This window comes from Coloeus monedula, assembly GCF_965178545.1.
Source record: "Coloeus monedula genome assembly, chromosome: 3".
Lineage (NCBI taxonomy): Eukaryota > Metazoa > Chordata > Aves > Passeriformes > Corvidae > Coloeus > Coloeus monedula.
Window position 1 is genome coordinate 33,686,799 of NC_138783.1, and position 19,919 is coordinate 33,706,717.

Sequence of the window (19,919 nt, forward strand, 5' to 3'; positions counted from 1 at the left end):
GATAAAAGTTTGTGACAAATGATGGTGTAGATGGACCCTTAAAGACTTAAATGTTGTGAAAGTGTCCTAATGTTCCACTTGTGTTTTGGGTTTATGTGGCCAGGTTTTGGCAGAGGAGAGACTGACAGGGTGGCTTCTGTAAGAAGGAGAGAAACAACTCTGCAGACACTCAAGTCAGTGAAGGAGAGGAAGGAAGTACTCCATGTGCCAGAACAGAGATTCCCTGCAACCAGTGGGGAAGCACATTCTCTTCCTGCAGCACAGAACATCCACACTGCAGCCCATGGGCAGCTACATGCCCTGGCAGGTGGATGTGTTTGAAGGTGCAGTCTGTGCAGAGCCCATGCAGGAGGCTCCCAGCAGGGGCTGCAGCCCACAGAGGGGAGCCCATCCCAGAGCAGGTTTTCTGGCAAGACCTGTGACCCTGTGGGTATCCGTACTGGAGCAGTCTGTTTCTGAAGATCTGCAGCCTATATGAAGGGACCACACTGGAACAGGTCATGAGGAGCTCTCTCCCTTGGGAAAGAGCCTACACTGGAGCAGGGGAACAGTGTGAAAAGGAAGGAGAGGTCAAAGCAAAGTGTTATGAACTGACCATAAACCCCATTCACCATTCCTATTCCCATTCCCTATTCGCCTGTGCCTCCTCAGGGAATAGAAAGATGAAACCGAAGAGATGGAAATGAAGGAATCAATTTGAGCCTAGAAAGAAGGGAGAAGTGTCTGTAAAGCGACTTTAGTTTCATCTCTGTTTCTCACCATCCTACTCTATTTTTAATTGGCAATAAATTAACTTAATATTTTCCAAGATGAGTCTGTTTTGCCTGTGCTGGTAACTGGTAAATAATCTCCCTGTCCTTATCTTGAACCTTTCACAGAAGCTTTCACATCTTATTTTTGTCCCCTTGCCTTGAGAATGGGGAATAAGAGAGCTGCTTGGTGGGGCTCTGGCAGCCAGACTAGGTCAACTCACGACAACTTGTTCAGTACTTTGGCATTTTAGCTCCTGAGATTTGTCTTTTTTTTTTTTTTCTTTTTTTTTTTTTTTTTTTTTTTTTTTACAATAAGATGTAGAACTTTCATAGATTTATAGGACGAATGGCTTTATCTTTTTTGCAAACTCATATTACCTAATATAAATTAACCATCTTTTATGAAATGTACTCCATGCAAATCATAGAATCACAGAATGGTTTGGGCTAGAAGGGACATGAAAGATCATTCAGCTCCAACATCACCACCACGGGCTGGATACTACCCACTAGACCAAGTTGCTCAGGATCCCAACAAACCTGGCCTTGAACATTTCCAAGGATGGGGCAGCCACAGCTTCTCTGGGCAACATGTGCCAGTGCTTTACTACCATCTGAGTAAAAATTTCTTCCTAACACCTAATCTAAATATCTTATCTTCTAGTTTAAAACTTTACTAGGGAAAAACCTTGAAAAGCTCACAACAAATGGTAAAACCTGGACTCTGTGTTCTACAACATCTGAGGGAAAGATATTACCCTGTTTCCACATGGTACAGCATCTCTTAACTCACTGCTTCCAGTTTCAGAGCTGAAACTCATGTTACAGCTTTGTCCTCAGATGCTTTGCTCCCAAGAGCTCTATGTAGCTAGGATGAGTAAAACTAGATTATTTGGAAAACAGAAAATAATACCATTGGAAGGTAAACCTCCCTAAATAAACAGTTGCAGTGTCACCTTTAAATATCTAAAGGGAGTGCAACCGGCACAATACAAGCATGGTAGGTTCTTACTTTGCAGTTACCCAATAGCATTCAGTTCCAAAACAAAACAAGTCTGAAAGTTTATCAGTGATGTAGCCCTGTGCAAAATATTCTGCCCTGTGTGGGAGTCACACTCCTGCTTCACCTCTCGCAAAGATACAGGTCCCTGATGTTCTCTACTGTCCCCGTTCCACCTGTCGATATTATTCTGAAAGCTAAGCAGATGCAAAAGGAATCAGTTCTTAAAGTCTATATCATACCTTCTTTTGAACAATAAACAGCATTTTTGATGTGGGCAAAAAGAGCAAGAACAAAACAAACCTTTCATCTTCTTCCATAAAAGCCACATTATAATTTTTTTTATGTCCCTTTTCTTTTTTCCCCTGTGCAGTCCCTGGAGCATCAGCACAGTGTTTTTTTCATAAGCAGATCTCAGACTTGAAAATGTCACTGTTAACAACGAATTATCCCAGATGTACAGAAAGCACTGTGGTCATCAATAGTTCTTTCTGTAAGCCCTCAAGGCTCTGAACTACGGATAAAAAGGAAAGCAGGGGGAGAAAAAGATTACGCAGTAAATAAATCTGACTAGTAATATGAATTTAATTGTTGGCTGGCACAATTAACTGAATGAAACAATGCCTCAGGCCTGGAACAGTCTGCCATATAGTCCACTCTCACCCTACTGCATTTCTATGTCTGTAGTTAACAGTTACAAAACCCACTGAATCATAGGTGGCAGTATCTAATAGATTTGTCAGCTTGAACAGTTTTTCTTCCAAGGTAAATGCAGAAAATTCAGTTCACTTTAGAATGACAAAAAACCTCACAGTTTTGAAGTTTCTAGCATTTCCAGTTAAATATTAACAAGCATTGTAACCAGCTTGAGCAACAGGATAAATGAGAAAATATTAATATGAATGTCTGTGCTTTAGATATATTATTGAAGATTCAGCTCAAGTTGCTTGTGGAGTTCAAGAATATTTTTAAATGTAGAGACTACATTTCACAACTCTCTTCCCTTAAACCATTTACTTTTTTAAATGCAGATCATCAAAATATTTTAAATAGTCAAAATAGCAGCTTTGAAGTAATTCGAACCATTTTACTCAATATAGTGTCTTGTTCCTCAACACATTAGGGAATTTCAATAATTCTGTTGATAAATAATGCCCTACAGTGTCTCAACAGTGGGTGTGAAAGTGCTCGGTAAAGGAATAAATATTACTATTTCCTTTTAACAGATAGAGAAACTGAGGCAAAGTGCATTGCCAGGGAGAGTGTCTTGTTCAATAAGCATATCCAGGAAAAGGAAACAAAACCCTGAATTTCAGTCCAGAAAAGGACCATAGATATCAAAAAGATGACTGGCTGAGGCAGTTCTTTTATAAGAAAACATTAAACTCAGAAACAAAAATTATTGCTTTGCAGTGGAAAAAGAATACAATGTACTTGGAAAGCAGAAAGGTTTTCTGGCTGGGAAGCTGCCCAGAGTAAAAGGACATGAGGGTGCTGGCCAACAGTGGCTGACCCTGAGCCAGTGTGTGCCCAGGTGGCCAAGAAGGCCAATGGCACCTGGCCTGTATCAGCAATAGTGCGGTCAACAGTATCAGGGCAGTGATTGTCCCCCTGTACTCAGCACTGGTGAGGCCACACCTCAAATCCTGTGTTACTCACTACAACAAAGACACTGAGGGGCTGGAGCATGTCCAGAGAAGGGTAATGGAGCTGGAGAAGGCTCTGGAGCACAAGTCCTATGAGGATGAGCTGAGGGAGCTGAGGGAGCTGAGGGTGTTTATCCTGGAGAAAAGGAGGCTAAGGGGGGAACTTAGCACTCTTCCACAACTGCCTGAAAGGAGATTGTATCCAGCGAAGGGTCAGTCTCTTCTCCCAGGTAACAAGTGATAGGACAAGAGGAAATGGCCTCAAGTTGCACTGGGGGACATTTATATTGGATGTTAGGAAAAATTTCTTCGTGGAATAAGTTGTAAAGCATTGAAACAGACTGCCAGGGAAGTGGTGGGGTCACCATCTCTGAAAGTGTACAAAAAATGTGTGGCTGTGGCACTTGAGATATGGTTTAATTGGTGAACATAGTGGTGCTATGGCCATTAGACTTGATAATCTTAAAGGCATTTTCAGACCTTAATGATTCTGTGATTCTGTGCAGTATGAGGCCCATTTACCTGCATGGTGACTCTTTACCCACAGCAAATAGGAAATCAAAACAAAGTGGACTTCATGCATAAATAACAATAGAATGGCAGCAGAATTTTAGGAATAAATGTGGAAAGAAAAAAATACAGAAAGATACACAAAATCAAGTAAAATCTCTCTGTAAGTACATTTTCAGTAAGAGAATAAACCAAGAAACAGTTGATTCAATGACTACAGTACAGTGAAGCCATCACTACAAAGGAGAAGGATCTGATGCATTAGTCTTCTGTTAAAAAGTAAATGTGGTCAGACATTTAACAAAAGCAGAAAGGATGAATAAATTTAGCAATTCTTAGAAACACAGGTGCTTTCAAATGTGCTGGAGCCAATGATCTCACCTCTTTAGTGTTCAGAGAACCGCTCTGAGATCTCACAGAAAATGAGTGAATTTCTGGAAGATTGAAATAAAAGAAAAGAAAAATGAAGTGACAACCTTTAAAGAGGGATAAAAGGAAGAATAGGGAATGTTTAAGTCCCAGGAAAGTACCATCATAAATAAACCCTTTGTAAATACTTAGATGAGAACAGGGAGACAAATTTTTCTTTTACTAACAGGGTATTTCCCTTTACAGAGAGGGAAAAAGCAACAGATAACCTGTATCTTCATTCTAGCCTGGCTCTCTTGCTATTTGATGAACTGCCCTCAAAAGGAAGCTTAGGAAAGGTCTGTAAATTTGGTATAAAGTTGTCAGGAAAGCCATATTCAAAGAGTAGCTATCAAGGGTATGCCTTTAAAGTGGAATGATGCAGAAGGTGGAGTTCCTGAGGAGTTTCTCTTTAGCCTAATACACTTATGTATCTGCTCAAACGAATACAGACTGTGTTTATTAAATACACAGATGACACTAAGCTGCAAACACATCAGAAAACAGGATTGAAATTCCAAAGGGAGAAAATGTTTGAAGAAAAATAAATCCCGGTTGCAATTTAATGAGAACAATTAGAGGACATAAGTATAACGAACCAAATAAAAACAGATTGGAGAAAAGATGGCTTTGGTAACCAATAACCCAGAAAAAGATATGGGATTCTGCTGGATCAACACTGGCTCTATATGTGTGAAGGATGTAGGGAAAAATCTACACTCTAATATGTGTTATACAACATATGTGAGTTATCACTTCACTACACTCACTGCTGATAAAATCTCTAATAAAACCTTGTGTTCAGTTCTGAGTATTGACCATCAGGAGAAGTATGTGTGAATTAGAGACTGTTGAGGGGAAAGTACAAAGTTATCAGTGGTCTGGAATTCATTATCTATATGGAAATATTGACAGAATGGTGATTTTTTTTATCTCGAGTAGAGAAGACTGACAGATAACATCATAAATGTTTTCAAAGCCTGAATGTCCTGCAAGTGGAAATGATATCTATGACACATAGGACATAAAATAAAGGCTGAAACTGCAACCTGCAAAAAATAAGTTTAGACACTTCAATAGGTCAGTGAGGATAGCAGAGCACTGGAGCAGATTTTGGAACCCCAGCAGTCTGACCATTCTAAGAAAAAAATTACACAAATTACACAAACAGTCCTCAGAATGATACAGAACAGCTGACCACACATTGAGGCAGGTGGATGGACCAATGATTTTCTGCAATTCTTTTAAAGGGTTATATTTTTGTGACTGTGACAAGGGAAAAGTCTTATTAAGAAGAAGCTTGCAACGGCACCTAACATTAATGGGAATTTTTGAGAAACCAGTTCAGTATGCAAAAATCTGATTGTGAGGTTTTTTTCTTCATCTTATAAGACAAAGATTTTATTATAGGTATCACCACAAATAACTACAAACAAAAAGCTTTGGAGAATTTTTTCAAATATTCATATGAGAATAATTATTTCCAGTATAGCCTCTGCAGCTACTGGGATGGACACTGAGTATCTGGCTATTGACTCCCTTTCCCAAAGAGCACAGGTGTACCCTTGAAAGTGCATCCTTGTTGAACCTAGAAAGGCAGCAGTTGTATTTGCAGCATTGCAAGTTCTCTTAGAATTATGCTCTTTCATTTACTATGATAATCCTGCTTGTGATAACAGAAAGATCTTTTGGCTCCTGTATCAAGTCTCCATGTGAAGTCTCCTTAGATATCAGACCTCATGAATCTTTTAGTGACAAGAAGCTAATGGCTTCTGAGACCTGTAAAATTCAAATCTATTGGAAAATGTAGTCTGGGACTGATGCTGATCACATACTTCTCTTATTTGCTCCCACTTGAGACTTCACACCTCAAACAAGGCTCTTGCTGTTCTGCTGTCATTGTGCCTTGATTTAGTCAGTCACAATAATATCCTTTCTTTTCGTGCCTATCTATTTTCAGCTCCCTACACAATTTCTGAGCTTATTTGCAATAGGAGAAGGCTGTAAATTTAAAAACTCTGCAATCCTGGGGTGCCTTCTACTGCTCTGACTACATAAAGAGGCTGAGTGCTTTGTGTTCCCAGGCAGAGCCAAGAGCAATCAGCCACATGGAGATACTTTTATTATCATTCCCTTCCAATATCTGTGTATAAGTATCATATAGCACAGATGTAGGTCTAAAAATAAGTATTCCTGGCTGAAAATCTTTCTCATTGATAATCATGTATGGTTTGCATTTGAGATTGTTTTTACCCTTTTTTTTTCCATTAAAGTAGAAATGAAGAGTGAGATTCAGTGCCAGGAATGGAAATTGGGCCAAATCATTTCCCATGCTAGAACATATGCTTAAACTGAGAAGAAATACCACAGAATTCTGACAGTTTTAACCTCACCTGACAATATTCTCTTGCCATAGGCATAAGGACTATACACCCAAGAAGTCTGGTTAAAAGTCTGGTAAATTTAGGATGACTAGTGTAAGCAATCTTGGAGGTTAGTATCCTACACACTTTGAACCACACAGATGTGTCAAAATTTGAGTGATATGTTAACCTAGGCAACCCTTCATGCAAGGAGAAGAAATGCAGAGCTACAAAGCATAGGATAGATTTAGACTTAATATTAGTGAAATATGTGCCTGCCACAGGAAATACAGAGAAAGATTTTTGTGTTTTGTCTTCGCCTGTTGTCTCTTTCTCCTGTTTGTTTGAGATAAGATCCTTCTTCTGCTGTATTTGGTGATGTAATTTCTCAAAAAAAAAAACATCAAAGGGAGCTGCACTTTAGTGTCCAGAAATCACTGATAGACCAGCTGGGGAAAGCTGGAGCCAATGGCCAACTAGACAGAAGGTGGAAAGCCTTCAGGTGTCTGTGAAGGTGAGTTCACTAAAAAACTTTTGTCTTTCCTACCATGGTAGACAGATAAAATTGATCAGGTATTTTGGACACGGAAAATACCTATTTCTCTTTGTTGGCTGTAAGGCTGACAGGGGACACAAGCTCAGGTGGAAGTACCTTACAAACCTCCTTCTTTGATACCATCTGGAGAGCAGAGAAATGCTTGAAGAACTGGGTTTGCTGAAGACTGGAAGTGCAGGATTACAAACTGCTTTAATTTATGTAGGAACAACAAAAAGGACTATGATTTTGTGGTAACTTCAAAATTCTATTAACGGGAAAAGAGGAGAAAAATCTATATGTAAAGCCACAAAATTGTTGCTACTATAATTGGAATCTTAACAAGCTAATCAAAGAGTTATTATTAGTCTATCTCGATGTATTTTAAAAAAAATTAAAAAGTGGAGCAAATTAAAGAATACCACTACACAGAAAAGGTCTCAACAACATTAATAGACCAGCTAAGATGATTTTTAAAAGCACAGTCCCTATCCTCTACCCTTTTCCCTGGTATTATGTTCACATTTTCACTGTCATCCAGACCCTGGAATTCATGGCTTCTACTGGCTGGGGAAGTGGAGATGGGGGGAGATGGTTGTAGGGCATCCCAAGTCCTTCACTGGGAGGACTATGATGCTATAGGCAATCACTTCTTTCTGCTTGGGATTTGTCTATGCTACATGCAAATTTAATATATAAACGCCGTTTTACAGATGTTGCATATTTGTCCACTGTTCTCCTTGTTATTCCCAAATCCAGTTTGTCCACCAAGATCTGAATTTCTTTAACTGACCGTGTCTGATCTGTTTACAAACTTGGGGTTTCCATGCATGTCTGTACCCCATGTATCTAAACCAAGTTAAAACAAAGCTGCAGTTAGGTCAGGACAAGTTCAGAAGGACCAAGCCTGAAAAGGCTTCAAGCCCATGTCCTTGCAAACTCAGTGCAAGGCTTGTGATCTTTTATTAAGGAAGGCAACACCATATTGTTTGGCTGCAGGGCTACATTTTCTACATGCCCTGCTTTTCAAAAAGTCCTGCATACTGCTTAGGCCAACTTGATGACAAGTTATATATGATCTCTGTTAGCTATGCTCATATTAAAAGGATCCCCTTTTTCATATTGTACAGGCAGCATAAGCATGGTATGTTCTAAATGCATCATCTGCTCTCGCATTTAGGCAGTTTGTGTTCCCTCCAAATGAGCTGTAACATGAATCACCCATTATTGAGAACAGACAGCTAGAAATACAGTTTTATTGTCATCCATTCTAGTAGGAGCTGACAGTAATGACCTTAGAATTCTCTGCACAACCTGCAGAATCAGACTCGGCATGCAAATAAATATTGTAATATAACAAGGTCTATTTATACTTTTCTGGAAAGATGAAAGGAAAGGAAGAAATCTTAGGAAATGAGTGACAGCATGAGCACACTGACACACCAATCAGTGGGAAGTACTGTGGATAGTTTTCCTCACTGCAATAAGAGAGGTGTTTAAAAGCATAGTCTTGAATTCAGAGAAGGCTGGTTTCCTTATCCTGAGAGTTTCTCTCTAATCTTTCTAGTATCAGATCTCTAGAGAAAGTGAAACCACTACAAAACCAATATCACTTTGGGTCAAATAGTTTTCTACTGGCGGAACTTGGACTGTAGGACTCCTTCCTTTGGCCTTCCGTATGCCCCCAAAAGTAGGCAGTTGAGCATTTAAGTGCTCCAGTCAGAGTCTACTAACAAGTTCAACCCTAAGATGGACTGTGAAGACTCCAGAATCCAACCTTCATCAGACTTTTCCACTTCTCTCTCCAGTGAAGTTACAGGATTTGTTTTAAAAACACATATATATTAAAAAAAATCACTACCAACTTTTCATTGATCACTTACATCAACATGATCACTATAAATTTAAATTTGCAGGATCTGCGTAGTACTAAACGTTGACAGATAACAACTCAGCAGTGACTGCAGTCCAACAGTCTGTGTATTTGTCAAAGGTTACCTCTTGCTCACAGCTGTTTCAAAGAGCAAACTCCTGTATAATGTGCAGTACTAAATCACCCTTTCAACACCTACCAGTGCTGCCTTCTTATATTCATTCTATCCTGAAAAAAACCAATTGCCTTCACTGATGCTATAGAATGTATTCTTAGAAATTTGTTTTCTCATTTCAAAGTTTCCCAACAGAGCATGCCTTTTAATTAAACTGTCAGCTAGCTTGAATTTGCTTCTTTGATTTGTATATGAACTTCAGAGAAATTTGACCATTGCTCTTTAGTCAGAAAATTTTGGCATGGATTTTTGAAAATGACTTGGAAACAAAAAAAAAAAAAGAGAGACATTGAGTCAAAGTACTCAAAGGGAAAACAAATTCTATTGAGGTTATCACACCAGTATTGTTATAGTATTTATCAAACTTGTGTCCATCTCCTTGGTTTCAGATATTTTGCAAGAGAAACTGCAGGCGTCACATCCTGTCTATCAGGATCCCTACTGTGAGTACAGTTGCTACAGCAATGTTGTAGAGTTGAATAAAGGATGCCTTAGTGTATTAATCTTTCATCATGGAATGTAGAATTGTAGGCTCCTGTGCCTGAAATCAAGAACTGCAGTCAGGCTATGCATGGGGAAAAAAAGCCAACAACAAAATATTCAAATTCAAAAGCGCAAAAGAAGAAATGTAGGGAAAAGAAAAATTTTGAGCTGAAAAATGTGAGAAGAGGCTGTCTCCCCAAATGGAAAATTAAATGATTCAAATCTATGAGGCAGTTGAACCACTGGAAAGAAAAGAGCATGAAAAAGAATTTTAATAGATTTTAAAGGATTGGAAGTTTATACAACATCTTGCCGTCATTTGCAGTCTTCTGCTGCCATTTCAAGCACACTTGGCCTTATTTCTTTAAGTCAACAAAGCACCAGAACCCACAAAGGTTAATGCAATTCCTGAGCAAAATTTATAATGCAGTATTGTGGAGGAGGCTGACAAAGTGAAGAAGGGGTTGAGATTTTGCAGTGACTGACAAGCTGGAGAATTAAAGAATTGGACAATTTAGTGTACTATATAAATAGATGGAAAACATTTATTCTAGCTTTTTAGGCTATAGTTGGTATACCTGAATGAGGATCTCCTTTGTATAATTTTAAACCTGTGAATCCAAAACCTAATTATTACATTTTGGAATTATTTTATCTGTACTGCACGTAATGTATGGTGTAGCAGACCCACAGATACAAATTCACCAGTTCATGAGCTCAATCTGAGTTTCAGAGCAATAAATATAAACCATAAGTTGTTTGGCACCATGGTTTTTTGTGGGATTTGTTTTGTGGATTTGTTTTGTACAGGAAGGAAACAGAAATCAGCAGAACGGGTCCAGAGTTATATGAATTGTTCTAGCAGCCTATTTCTTGATTTCCCCTGTCTCAAACACCATAATTTCTCCAATTTCTGCAGTTTATCATTCTTCCTTCAGCAGGTGACCAGAAAGCATCAGTCTTATGATCAATATGCAGGCATCCCCTATCTTTTAAAGAGTTTAATACCTTTCTTTATACAAGAAAGAGGTGTACATAAGGGAATTAAATTATGAGGAATCCTAGCGCAACTTGTTGTAAGACCATCCATCTGTCCATCACATAGAGGGAAATGCCTGTCTCATGGTCATGGAATCAATACAACTCCAGTATCAGGATGAAGCTGATGGATGTTGCCATCAAATTGATTGTGTTCTCCTCAGGTAAGTGAATGTAATCACTGAACATGGCAGAAGGTGCTCACAGCTGCTCAGGGTGTCCTAAACTGAAAGATACCTTCCTGGTCATGTGCTGGAGAAACAATTTACATTGTATTCTTCAGAAGCCTCTGAAAAGCTTTTGATACCAATCTAGATTGCCTAGTACAGAATGAAAAATCACTTTAGTAACAACATTTTGAAATACCCATCTCAAGGCACATTAAAATCACTATACAGTATACAGTAATACAGTATTTCTGTTGCTATGAGACATATAGCTGAAGCTCTTCAGAATGCTACATGCAGCAATCACAGTGTTCTTTATGTCTTTACTAGAATTGTAGGCATTTAAAGAATCCTTTCGTATGGCTTTGGATTTGTTTAATTTGGATCTGTTTATTAGCATAACAATACATTTCCTTACAAAGCCACTAGCTCTGCTAAAGAGGCACCTTTCATAACTATTAAAATAATCAGTAGCAATAACACTCTCAAGAAAATTAGGAAATTATATTATTATTTATAAGTGTTCAAAACAGTTTTTAAACCTCCTTTTTACATAAGTGCCGTGCAAAGGTCTCTAATTTTCGTACCTTCTTTTCTCCCAACTTTCAGATTGTCGGTTTACATTGAGGTTTTGTTTTCTTAGTGCTTGCCTGAATCAGCTTGCCTTCACCTGAGGAAAGCACCATCTTTATCTCTTTTTTGCTGTCTTTCTCTTCTGGCTATGAGAACACCCTATTAGTATTCATATTCCTCAGCCATATCCCTACATGCCACAAGGCCATATTTTTGTAGGCATCCCACAGATCACAGAGAGGGTGGTGTTTTCCAAAACTGACATACACTCCGAGTGACTTTAACAGAAATTTTGTTTTTCTTCCCATTTTATACATAGGGAACTGGGACAAAAAGGCAGTAAAACTTAAGTATAATCTTAAATTATAGTTTAACATCCCTATCCCATTTAAGATTAGTTCTGTGCCTAAGGAAGGGAGCACATACTCCTTGATAAAGTAACACAAGGTTAATATTAAACCAGATTTTATCAGTTATTCCACAAACCATTCTTTACCTATCAATCCTGAGCTATTGACATTACCACGGTTCACAGAGGCCAGCAGATTGGTAATAGGGTCAAACTAAACTTATTTCAATAAACACTCTCTTGGGAGCATGCTTACATAAGACTATTTCCCACAGCTCTTTACAGATTCCTAGTGTCATCCAGTTGTCTAGAGATCACCTGTGGGTTGTCTGCATCAACCCAAGTAAAATGAAGAAGCTGGAAATTCTCTTTAAGAATGTAAGTAACATTCAACTGTCGCTGTAGCACACCTCTGAAAGAGCACAAGTAACTAGACAGTGATAGTAGTCCTGGTCCTTAGCACTTAGCACATCAGAAACTAGATTTTCTTTGGCTGTTAGTTTTCTTACAGGATTTTCACATCAACTGTTTCGTGTGTTATCTGTAAAGGACTAACCTCAAGCTCTATCTCAGTTTTTAAAGACTTGGAAACCTACCTAGGATCTGGTGATATGAGTAGTAAACAGAACCCTATTTCTGATGAGGATCTCAGTGTACAGCTGAAGACAATTGTGCTTTTCCAACCAAGGCTAAAAGTGTCTTTCAAAAAAAAAAAGGTCAATGGAAATAGGAAGACAGAATACCCTGAAACTCTAGACATAGAAACTGATTGTTCCACTCATTCTAAATCTGCTCACATGGAATTTGACTGGGTGATGAGCTGAGCAACAGGATTGTCAAAAATCTAAAGACGTTTATTTAGCCTTTGCCATCCTAAGGCTTGCGGTTCTAATTGCCCCAATTCTTGATACCTGTGTTAGAAAGGGGTTGCCCAGTAACAAGGCTGACAGTGGATTCTTGATTGACTTGCTATCTTGCAGTGGCCTTAAAATGGCTCAGGCATCAGTAAGTGTTCCTCCAGGCTCCCTTGCCCACTAAAAGTTAGTTTATAGTTTATGGTCTTGAAGTATGAAATTTTTCAAGAGTACAATAGTTTGGAAAGAAATCGTGAAAATTCTCACATTTTGCATGGTCTAGTTCTTCTTCCAAGGGGAATATTTATAAATATTTAGGTAAGATTGCAGTCATTATCTCCCAGTCCTATGGAAACCCTTCTCCCTGCATTCTTGTCCAGGCTCTAGTCAAGATGTTTCAGAAAGGTTGACTAGATTTTTATTGGTCTAAAAACAAAACAGGGATGCATCTGAAATTATTTGGATCTCAAAGGAAAAGTTGAGGAGTCAGAGGTCAGATGTGTACAGTGCTGATGGAAACACAAAACTAATATTATTTGTCTATTATTTCATGGAAATAGATAGAAGTCCAAACTAATAATATTATTATTTTATAATCCCCCTACCCCACCCCCCACCCCACCCCCCCCCCAAATAACCCCAAAATTATTTTTTTTTTTTTTTCTCCAAATGATGGATGAAGTTTTTAAAGGAACTCCAGGAATTTATAAAATTTAGAGATGGTGAAATTCTTTAAATAATGGCAAATACTCCAAATTTTACAAATGCATTGATTGCATGTATGGGTACAAATACTTTGTCACTCCTTTGTAATAGATCCTGCTCAACAGAGCTGATAAAAATCAGTCAGTTAGTCTGACTAATTAGCCCTTTCTTCTTGTTGGACAATGATTCTTGAACATACTTTTATTTCTTATCTCATTAGTTCAAGCTGTTCTTCACAACTCCCTGGCTCTATATTTCTTTAACTCTGGGTAAGATTGACAGCTGTCCAGCACAAGATCTGACCACCAGTCAATTTGCAGCAAAGTCAGGAATCTTGTGCTGTACAGCTGGTTGTTCAAATCACACAGGATTTTTTTCTAACATTTTCTCTGCTCCACACGATTTGGCTTTAATAGTCAGCAAAGGATGACAAGTATGAGATATTCAATTTTTATTAATGCCCAAATTCATATACAAACATGACTATACACACAAACAGCAGCTATTCACCAAATGGGTAAACAAGAACAGATTACAATCATTTTTGTGAGCAGTTAGAGGAAAAATACTCAGTAAACATAACCAAAGCTAGAATTCAAATGAACAATATGTATTACTATCAAGTATTCACACATCCTTTATTAAAATTATCTGGAAGAATACCCATTGCTACTGAGTTATTTGAGACCACATGCATGCATCCTGTAAATACTCCATTTTAAAAATTGTTATATTCTGCCCACAAATAATAATCAATCCTTTTTTAATGTATCTAATAAATTTTGAAAGTCTGGAGTTGTGGATACAATATTGCTGCTAGCAAGAATTTCTCTTGCTTCTTTCTAAGCCCGTGGGATACTTTTCTCTCTCACAAAGATATTATCAAAGTTCTATAAACTATGAATACCTGCGACCCTGCAAAGCTTTGTTTATGGTACAGTAGAAAAATATTTCGACAATGGATATTTTAGGATTTTAGCCGATCACCCCAGGGGGTGGCTGATCCTTTGTCCAATTAGACTATGAAGAAAAAAGTCTATAAAAGAGTTTGTAAAATAATTAAATAAATCAATCTTGCTGCACAATTCCTGCCTGCTGGATCTTCTCTCCTCCTCCCTACGGCTGCAGGATACAGTAATATGGAGCAGTACTATTTATTAATAACATTATTAATAAAATATCCTGGCTATTTTAATAACATTAATAAAACATAAAGAGGATTTATTAACAAGATTTTTTAAAGTCCACACACATCTATTAAGTGTCACCAATGACAATACATGATTCTAATACATCCTGTTCTGCTCTAATAGATCTCTTTTTCAAGTAACCTGTAATTCAGAAATTTCTGTTGAAATTTCAAGAGAATCAGTTATTTACATGACATTAAAAGACAGTTAGAAATATATTAGCAATTGCTGGGTCTGTGAAATATCATGGCTCTTTATATGTTATTTCCTTCTTTTATTTTAATAATGCTAATCCAACCTCACATGTGTAATAGAGACTGGCCCATTTCTATTATCCAGACAAAGATAGGAGGACCTCAAAACTTTATCCTCAACCACTTATCAACTAAAATGCATTCCCAGGGCAGCCAGGAGCAAATTCAAAGGTCACTGACAGCTGTTTTGAATATATTTTGAAGAATAGTGAGTAAAAAAATGTTCTTCCCAATACTGGAAGGGGTCATTAACTAAGACTTGTTTAACCACCATTAACTAACTGTTATCTAACATGCTACATTATTCATTTGCCAGAAGCACTCTGCAGCACTTAAAATGAGAGAAGAGGAAAATATAAACCAAAAATTCTCTCCTGAATAATACTCACAGCTGAATTTGGGACAGAGTCTGGTATGCATTGTAAAGATACACAGTATTCTGAAAGTCTTACTAACCATATAGGCTTTTATATTCACATTGGCCCCAGAAAAATCCCTATTAAGAGTTCCTTCAGCTCAGAGCTTCTCCTCCCATAGAGGGCCTTAAATAAATACTCCTACTGAGGAAGAAATCTCAAGGTGAAGAGAGTTCATGGGAAGAAAGTTCCTCATTGAGATTTCTACAACTGCAGTATAAACCTAAGGTCTCGACTTACAGTGAGTTCTCCCCTACGATATCTACAGGAGTCGCAAGTTTGTTCATTTAATCGAAACCAGATCTGAACTAGGCTGTAATCTCACTTTGTAATCTGCACACTTTGGACTACGGAGGTAAACAGAAATAATTTAATACGGACAGATCTCTAGCTCCTTCTCACAGTTCCTCTTTCGAAGTGAGAAATGTTGTGATAGCCGAGGATGAAAAGATCCATGCATTGCTCACCATAACAAACCTCTGGACTTAGATCGATGTTCACACACACTGACACACTTAAGAGTCTGAAGGCAGGCACAATGTAGTTGCTGTAAGGTAGGAGCAGCTTCCTTGTGGGAATGCTTGCCCGAGGAGAAGACCTTACAGCTGATCCCATTATTAATTATACAATATAAGCAGGACTTTGGAAAAGTAAGGTCTAATGGCCTGTGTCATCCCTCGGTGCAATGGGCATTCTTCTCTGGGAATATTATTCCAAGTCTACTCTTTTTTCTATTGAGGTTGAAGGCACCTCACTGTTCCAATGATTGGTGATTCTTCCCTCGTCCCACAACCAAAAACTAAAAATGCATCTTACAAATCCTGAAACACCAAAATTTAATTACAAGATGTAATCAATTCGATACATATAGTTTTACTGCTTAATGCATCCTAACACACATAACGGAGAAATTGTACTACAAATAAACAAGTACCCACCACAAATACGTAAAGAAAAGTGGTACACACATTAATTTTGTTTCTTGTAGATGACTGAACTGTTATGTTATGGGAGGTTTGTTTTGCTTTCTACTGAGTACGGGATGTGTCACTGTAATACAGATGACACACTTAGCCAGCCAGCTTGACAAACTGGGATAATAGAGTGAGTTGGTTGAACAGGCCCAAAGTACACAAACAGTGCCAGTATTTTATCTGGATGGATATTTTTCAGCTAAATAATTGACCTGAGTGTAGATAAAATATAAAGCCAGGGAAGTCTGAACATTCAGAGTTTTTCACAATAAAGATATGGAGGTATTTTTAAACCTGATGATTCCAAATCAAAGAAATTTAATTGCAGCTTTAGGTTTAGTATGTTAATAGAAAAATGTTCAACAGCTCCTACAGGGAAAAGGTGATCAACACCTCATTGTGGCAATTACTTTACAGTGGTACTGACTTTTGCCAAAAATCATTTGCCTGTAATGAGAAAAGAATATGCAAAAATTATGTGTACAGAGACAGAATTTAGATAGTATGAATAAATAGATATGGGTGACTGTAAACACAACAGATTGCAGTTGAGACATCTCTTGAAGGATGTTCTTGAGCAAAGTTCTCCGGATCTGACTCATCTCTTCAATCTGCTCCTAGAAAGTCAAGTTTTTTCCTTCATTCAGGCAGATTTCGTTTCAGCAGTTTGAACATCCCCTTCCGCTTCCTTCCCCTCCCTAGACTGTCTGCACACTTGCCATCCCAACAGGAGTTAAACCCATGACTTTGTCAATTACCCCTGGAAATCATGTTTCACAGGGCCAGTGCTGCGACTGGCTCTGGCAATAAACTGCACAATAGGACCATCCTCTCCAGGGAGCATGTCATTCCCTCCTATCTCACCATCTGGCTTATCCATAGGGGTTGCCTCTGCTGTAAGGTTACCATAATGTTTGCCAACAGATCAGAGACCGCAGTGTATGAGCTCCTTTCTTTCCTTAATAGATGCTTAGAGGACCCATAGCACTCCCTTTATGGTTAAATTAAACTGAAGCTAACTGATGAGTCCACAATCCCTCGCCTTTGGGGTGAAGAGCTGGCTCCATTTGACACAAGGTCCCTGGCAGATGAATATAATGCTAACACAGAAATACCAGCACAGCACACACATGCAGAACCTGCCATATACGCCATGCCTCAGAATTCAGTGGTTTATCTAGAAAAACGAATGAATTTATATAACAGACATAGGTAAGGGGTCTCAAATTTCCTCCTCTACTGAAGACACACCAATTCTAACCTTGGTTTCCATGCTCTTATTTCTCTTGTTGCAAGAAGGACTTCACCCAAAGCCCACAAAAGCCAACGTGAATTTGTATGCTGCTGTAAATGGACTTTGTGTAAGAATCAAAGCAAAAACCACATCCCCGATCAAACCTTTCTGAGCACTACAAAGAGCAATTAGAATGCAGATAACACATTGCTGTTTCTAATTGTTCATTATCATAGCATTATAGATGTTAGGGCTGTGGGTTTTTCTCTTTCTTTGCTGATGTTGCTACATCAGTCAAATGTCCCTATAGCTAATTATACAGACATATTTCAATCTGATTAAAAACTCACATCAGTGTAATTGAAAAACATCAGTGGCAGGGTTCTAGAGGGAGACAACATTCCATGTATTTTTAATAGCTGGGCGTGGGGCTTTCTTTTGCTGTAGTTAACTCATATTTCCTATAATAAGTTCCTGCTGCCAGGTGATTCTGACCTTGCCAAACTTAAACTTCTAGGGCTGTGTTGTTGTGTGCCAGGTGACTTCCTGAGTCTCATTTTTGTGGAAGTGAGACAAGGTTCTGTGTGGAAAACTGCATGGGATTCTGTGATGAAAGAAATAAATTTTAAAATATATGCATGCAGCACTGAATTGAGGCTGTACTTGGAAATGTAATCTTGACTTTGAAATGAGTGACTTTGAACTCTTTTAATGCAGTTTGCCACCTGTGGTTCTCTTATCTTGCTCTGCAGTAGCAAAGATCTCAAGGGCACAAAATCCTCTACTTGAACACTGCCCCATGTATCTGTTTCTTCGCAGGAGGATCTGCAGGCTTCTCTGGTCTCCGCTGAAGAAGTAGCAGGACTCACCTCTGCCTCTTGAACCAGTGGGTCCTGGATTAAAGGATTTTGATAGCTGGTAGGAGCCAGCCAACTCCACTTTACAGAGCTGTTAGTGACAGAAACTCCTTTAAAAATTCATTTTACAGAGCTGCTTCCTAAATCTTTAAATGTTCAACTGAGTGTTGGTAGTCTTATCTCCCATAGTTAATATGAATGACTGCCCCTTTTAATCAAGCAAGCATTTATCGCTGAAGATGTCTCAGACTAAGGAGAGCAGGCTGATTAATGGCCCTGCCTATCTCTGTCTGTGTTAGCACCTATTCAAAAGGAAGGGGAGTTATTCGCTGTATTTTTTAATTAATTGACACATTTTCTATTATTAATTTAGCAAGTCATTATGTGATAAAGGCATTTGTCAATAACATTGTCAGTGAAGGATGATAGAATATACTTAAAATGTGGCTATGAAGACACAGCCCACAGATGCTTACAGAGCCTCTTGGGGACGGACATCAAGTGGGAGGAGAAAGTTAGTTCTCATTGTTGATGGAAGCGTGTAACATTCTTATGAAAACAAAGAATCAGGGCTTATTGCAGTGTTTAGTAGTCTGGGAGTTATCTCACTCCCTTACTAAAATTCTGCTCAAAAGAAGACCCCAGAAAGGGAAGCAAGAGGTGTAAAAGTACAGAATATCAAGATGTAAAAGATTACCAACATCTCTGTGACTCTGGCTCTAACATCCACCTTCAATTCCTGTCACACAAGTCACTCTCTTGATCTGATCTGTATAACCATTCCCTTTATCCCCCTCTTCTGTCACGGTGCTGTTTTGTCACTCAGCAGAAGTGGGTCCATTACAATTACTGTCCAGAACAGATACTGGTTGTCTGACTTCTGTTTGAATGATCTGGATAAATGTCATTTATAGCCCTTTTGATGATAGTCACTTACTTTGCAGGCATCTGGGACTTCCAGGCTTCACTTTTCCCATTCCCCAAATGATTCCTCCAGCAAAATTGCTCATGGTGTATCTCCCTGTCAGAAGAAAGAATGTGAAATTGAATAGGGTTTTTTTGCCTCTTGCTGTTATGCCAAGCCCTTTAAGGAATGAATAATAAGCCATAGCTGCCGCTAGTCATTCATGACCATTGCCAGAAATGGAATGCAAATGTAACTGCAACGAAATTATATGCCTACTCTTGGATGCAAAATTATTTCAAGTTTTCCCCTCCTTATATATGGCTGAAAAAAAGAACTAGTACTCCCAGAGGAATATAAGGCAATCCTTGAGAGGTGGGAAAAGCTCTGTAGAAAATCATGTTCAAAGCACCATTTCTATTTTTGTATCCCATCTGCAGAGATGGGTCAAAGGCAAGCTAAGAAAATAAATCCTATGCAATCAAAGAACCTGTTAGGAAATGTCAGAGATTCCCCTAAGCTGCCAAGCTTGAGTGCAAGATCATGATGCTTCTCTCTCTCTCTCTCTCTTCTCAGTGATAAGCAGTGTTTTCTTTTAAGCCCCAGGTTTAGAATTAAAAAGACATTTAAAAATTCTCTAGCACTGAACAGCAACAATC